Genomic DNA, 6,165 nt, shown 5'->3' with positions numbered 1-6,165 from the left:
ACTTTAACATCATGAACAATGCCACTAAAAGGATGAAAAGACCAGTTATGAACTAAGTGAGAATATTTGCAAAGCACATACCTGGCAAAAGATTTAGATCAAAAATATATGAAAAAACTCAACATTAAAGAAACAACCTATCTAATTAGACAATGGGCAAAAGATATATAAAAAATTTCACAAATTAGAAAGAACACTCATTGAACACTACCTCTCCAGACTGCTATTTTCTTCTCAAGCCAAGCCAGACCCACATAGAAGCAACTATGTCTAAAGGATCCACAGTTGGCAATGATCTTTGCACCACCTATTCATGTAGGTTTTTTTCCATCACAGGGAAGTGGAAATAATTGCTAATGATGAGGGAAACTGAACTACCCCAAGTTATGCCTCCTTTGAAACTGAATGATCGATCAGTGATGATGCCAAGAACCAGTGGCATACGACTTGTCCAAGGTCAAATAACTGATGTAAAAACCAAAATATCAACCTAGGAGGCCTGGCATTAAAATATAGGTTCTTAACCACTGAACTACAGCTGCCTTATCATAGTTGTTCTAGAACTGTTTGTAACATTTTGGGCAAATCACTTAATCATCATTATTTCCTCATTTGTAAAATAAAAGAACTGATCTGTAGAAAAAAAAAAAAAGAGCCAAGTGACAATGAACCCCACTGACACAGTTTTTGATGCCAAATGTCTGATTGGATGTAGATTTGACAATGCTGTTGTCCACTCTGATATGAAACACAGGCCCTTCAGAGTGTGAGTGATGATGGGAGGCACAAAGTTCAAATAGAATACAAGGGAGAAAAAAAATCCATCCAGAGGAGGTGTCCCCTGTGGTTTTGAAAAAGAGGGAAAAAATTGCAGAGGCTTACCTTGGGAAGTCTATTACCAATGCAGTTGTCACACTGCTTACTTTAATGACTCAGCATCAGGCTACCAAAGATGCTGGGATTACTGTTGTCTTAATGTACTTAGAATCACCAATGAGCCAACTGCTGCTGCTATTGCTTATGAATTAGACAAAAAATTGGAGCTGAAAAGAATGTGTTGATTTTTGACTTAGGATGTGACACTTTTGATGTGTCAATCTTCACTGTTAAAGACGGGATCTTTGAGGTCAATTCTATACCTGGAGACACCAACTTAGGTGGATAAGACTTTAATGACTTAATGGTCAACCATTTTATTGCAGAGTTCAAGTGCAACATAAGAAGGACATGGGAGAGAACAGGAAGGCAATCCAAAACCTCTGTGCTGCTTGCTTGCGAATATGCTAAGCATACACTTTCTTCCAGCACTCAGGCCAGGATTGAGATTGATTACCTGTACAAAGGAATCAACTTCTCTACCTCATTATTCATGCCTGATCTAAAAGATTAAATGCTGACTTATTCCATGACACCCTGCACCCTATAGAGAAAGCTCTTCAGGATGCCAAGCTATACATACATCAGATCCACAATATTGTCCTGGTGGGTGGTCCTACTCATATCCGTAAGATTCAGGAACTTCTGTATGACTTCTTCAATGGAAAGGAACTGAGTAAGAGCATCAACCCTGATGAGGTTATTGCTAATGATGCAGCTATCAAGGCACCATCATTTCTGGAGACAAATTTGAAAATGTTAAAGATTTGCTGCTGTTGGATGTCACTCAATTTTCTCTTGGCTTTGAAACTGCTGGGTAAGTCATGACTGTATTTATCCAGTACTATACTACATTCTTACCAAACAGATGCAAACCTTGACTACCTTTTCTGACAACCAGCCTGGTGTACTCATTCAGGTTTATGAAGGTAAGTATGGGATGACTAAGGATAACAACCTATCTGGCAAGGCATTCCTCAGGCTGAAGTCACTTTTGATATTGATACTAAATGCATCCTCAATGTCTCTGCTATCGATAGGAGTACAGGAAAAGAGAACAAGATTACCATTATTAACTACAAGGACCACATGAGCAAAGAAGATATTGAGCAATGATTGAGGAAACTGAGAAGAAAAAGCTGAAAATTAGAAGCAGCAGGACAAGGAGTCCTCCAAGAATTCACTTGAATCTTACACATGCAACATAAAAGCAGATGTTGAAGATGAAAAACTTCAGGGCAAAATCAATGATGAAGACAAACAAAAGATTCTTGACAAGTGTAATGAAATCATCAACTGGCCTGATAAGACCCAGACTTCAGAGAAGGAAGAATTTGAATATGAGCAGAAAGAGTTGAATAAAGTCTTCAACCCCATTATTACCAGTCTGTACCAGAGTGCAGGAAGCATGTTAGGAAGAATGCCTGGGGACTTCCCTGGTGGCAGATTTCCTTCATCTGGTGGTGCCTCCTCTGGACCCACCACTGAAGGGGGTGAATAAACCAATCTGAGAATAGGTCTAACATTTTTCCACACAAAACATTTGAAGGACCCAAATTTGTAGCAAACTCTATTTTAAAATCAGTTTTAAAATCAAGCTGCTATAGAAAATAAACTGGACATTCTTGATATTTTAAAATGGAATACGTGCACAGGGTAAGGAAATAAAAATTGCTCTTTATAAAAACTGTATTATAAGTTGAAATGCAATGTCTTAAATAAAATTGTATTTAAAATTGAAAAACAAAAATGAAAACACAAGCGTTGATAGAAGGTGAAAAATAACTACCAAAATTCAATCTACATTTCTGAAAAGAACAACAAACCATAAACTACAGGTATGCCAGGAATAAACTGATAAACATTTTCTCCAAGAAATCTAAGGAAACATCATAATTAGCAACCAAATACCAGGTCATTCCCATGAGACAATTTTAAGATAAGAATTTGTTTTTCGGGGCGCCTGGGTGGCTCAGTGGGTTAAGGCCTCTGCCTTCGGCTCAGGTCATGATCCCAGGGTCCTGGGATCGAGGCCCGCATCGGGCTCTCTGCTCTGCAGGGAGCCTGCTTCCTCCTCTCTCTCTCTCTGCCTGCCTCTCTGCCTACTTGTGATCTCTGTCTGTCGAATAAATAAAAATCTTAAAAAAAAAAAGAAAAAGAATTTGTTTTTCTACTCATTCATTCATTGCTATTAATTCTTATTGTACTGAAAACTCTTGCTAATAGTTTCAGCCAACTAATAAAAATTTAATATTAGAAAGAAAAAATCAAAACTGTCCTTTCTTTTCAGATAGTAAGTTACTTTATTTTAAACATACAAAGTATTCAGTTGAAAAATTAATGAACTAACAGGATTTCAGTTAAAGAGTTTAAATCAAATTAAACCAAAGTTTAAATCAAAATTAACCAAAAATAATATTGAATCTTATTATGTAGAACAAACCAACTATAAATTTCTCTAGAAAAAAAAAAATTCCCCATCCACATTAACGAAAAAAAAATGTGAAAAACAAATCTCACACATAGATCAAGGGAATAAAAAAATACCAAATATTAAAAATATGAACAAACAGAAAGCCATACTATGATTTTGACTGGGTAAGCTCTACATTATGAAAATATTAGTTCTTCTCCATTAACCTATACATTCAGAAAGTCTTAATCAGACTTTCAGTTTCAAATAGTAGACTGAGTACATGCATTTACATCTTTTCTTCTCCCTTCTTCGCTTAGGGCGCCTGGGTGGCTCACTTGGTTAAGTGTCTGCCTTTGGCTTAGGTCATGATCCCAGGGTCCTGGGATTAAGCACCCTGTTGGTCTTTCTCATCAGATGGTAACCTGCTTCTCCCTCTCTTTATGTCCCTACCCTGCTGGTGCTCTCTCTCTGTCAAATGAATAAACAAAATATTTTAAAAACATATTCACTAATACATATATATATATATATATATATATATATATATATATATATATGAAATCTTGAAAAATATATATATATCTCACAGATAAAAGTTTATATATATATAACTTTTATAATACATATATACGTATATACATATATATACATATGTACATATACATATATATACATATATATGTATTATAAAAGTTTTATATATATATATGACTAGATGTTCACATGAATTAATTAGTTATCAGAGAAATGAAAGAAAAACAAAAAAAAACAAAACAAAATACATTGTGGTATATCACTACACACTTACTAGAATAATCAGAATCAAATAATCTAAATGTTGGGAGTGGGGTAAATGAATCTCTCATACACTGCTTTCCAGATTGTATTTTTTTCCTTAAAAAAAAATTGACACAACTTTTATGTTTTAATAATATCACATTTTCTCCAAAAGATTAACTGGAAGTGTAATGAGAATTTCCCATTCTTGCTCACAGATAATTAGGAAAACTCATTAACTAATAATTTTTCCATGACCTCTCATGCCAGAATTGAAGGTTTCCCCCCTCCCTGCCTTTCAGGTTCTTATAATGTATCTCTTTCTTTCAGATTCTTTCTTTTTTTTAAAAAAATATTTTATTTATTTTTTTGATAGAGAGACACAGTGAGAGAGGGAACACAAGCAGGGGGGAGTGGGAGAGGGAGAAGAAGGCTTCCCACCAAGCAGGGAGCCAGACATGGGGCTTGATCCCAAGACCCTAGGATCATGACTGGAGCCGAAGGCAGATGCCTAATGACTGAGTCACCCAGGCGCCCCTCTCAGATTCTTTTTTTTTTTTATTTTATTTATTTATTTGTCAGACAGAGATCACAAGTAAGCAGAGAGACAGGCCGAGAGAGCGGAAGGGAAGCAGGCTTTCAGCCAAGCAGAAAGCTGGATGTGGGGCTCAATCCCAGGACCCTGGGATCATGACCTGAGCCAAAGGCAGAGGCTTTAACCCACTGAGCCACCCAGGCGCCCCTCTCAGATTCTTTCTTAACCTTGTTTTTATAACCTCAAAAAATAATTTATGAAGTTTTTTACATATAAATAATTTCAACATAGATCCATTTTAAATGTTCTCCCCTTTAAAAACATTTATTTATGTATTTATTTTTTAGTTCATTCATTCATTCATGGGGTTGAAGTACTCTTCTTATTTCTTTTTTTTTAATTATGTTATGTTCATACAGTACATCATTAGTTTTTGATGTATTGCTCCTTGATTCATTGTTTGCATATAACACCCAGTGCTCCATGCAATACATACACTCCTTAATACCCATCATTGGGCTAATACATCTTCTCACCCTCCTCCCCTTTGAAACCTTCAGTTTGTTTCCTGGAGTCCATAGTCTCTCATGATTTGTCTCCCACTCTAATTCCCCTCCCTTCATTCTTCCCTTTCTTCTCCTAATGCCCTCCATGGTATTCCTTATGTTCCAAAAATAAGTGAAACCATATGATAATTGAATTTCTCTGCTTGACTTATTTGACTAATCTTCTTCAATTCCATCCATGTTGATGCAAAAGTTGAAACCAGAAAAGATTCCAAATCATCAAGGAAATGTTGAAAAAGAGGAACAAAACTGGGGGCATTCACGTTGCCTGAATTTAAAGCTGTTATAACCAAGACAGCATGGTACAGGCACAAAAACAGACATGTAGACCAATGTAACAGAGTAGAGAGCCCAGATATGGACCCACAACTCTGTGGTCAACTAATCTTCAACAAAGCAGGGAAAAAAAATCAATGAAGAAAAGACAGTTTCTTCAATAAATGGTGCTGGGAAAATTGGACAGCTACATACGGAAGAATGAAACTTAACCATTCCCTTACACCATACACAAAAGTTCACTCAAAATGGATGAAAGACCTCAATGTGAGACAGGAATCCATCAAAATCCTAAAGGAGAACATAGGCAGTAATCTCTTCGACATCACCCACAGCAACTTCTTTCAAGATTGGTCTCCAAAGGTGAGAGAAACAAAAGCGAAATGAACTTTTGGGACTTCATCAAGATAAAAAGCTTCTGCATAGCAAAGGAAACAGTCAGAGGCAACCCACAGAATGGGACAGGATATCTAGAAATGGCATTACAGATAAAGGGCTAATATTCAAGATCTATAAAGAACCTCTGAAACTCAACACTCAAAAAACTAATAACCTCATCGAAAAAATGGAGGGGGAGACAAACCATGAGAGACCGTGGACTCTGAGAAACAAACTGAGGTTTTGGGAGGGGATGAGAGTGGGGGGGTTCAGTGAGCCTCATTGTGGTATTAAGGAGGGCACATATTGCATGAAGCACTGGGTGTGGTGCACAAACAATG

At 36.6% G+C, this 6,165-nt stretch overlaps 1 pseudogene; it reads left to right on the top strand.

Moving 5' to 3' along the window:
• Nucleotides 1–266: 266 nt before the first annotated feature.
• Nucleotides 267–2,377, top strand: LOC125095102 (heat shock cognate 71 kDa protein-like; annotated as a pseudogene).
• The last annotated feature ends 3,788 nt before the right edge of the window (nucleotides 2,378–6,165 follow it).

Source organism: Lutra lutra, chromosome 3, assembly GCF_902655055.1.
Source record: "Lutra lutra chromosome 3, mLutLut1.2, whole genome shotgun sequence".
NCBI classification, from domain to species: Eukaryota; Metazoa; Chordata; class Mammalia; order Carnivora; family Mustelidae; genus Lutra; species Lutra lutra.
This window is presented reverse-complemented; position numbering and strand designations above follow the sequence as displayed.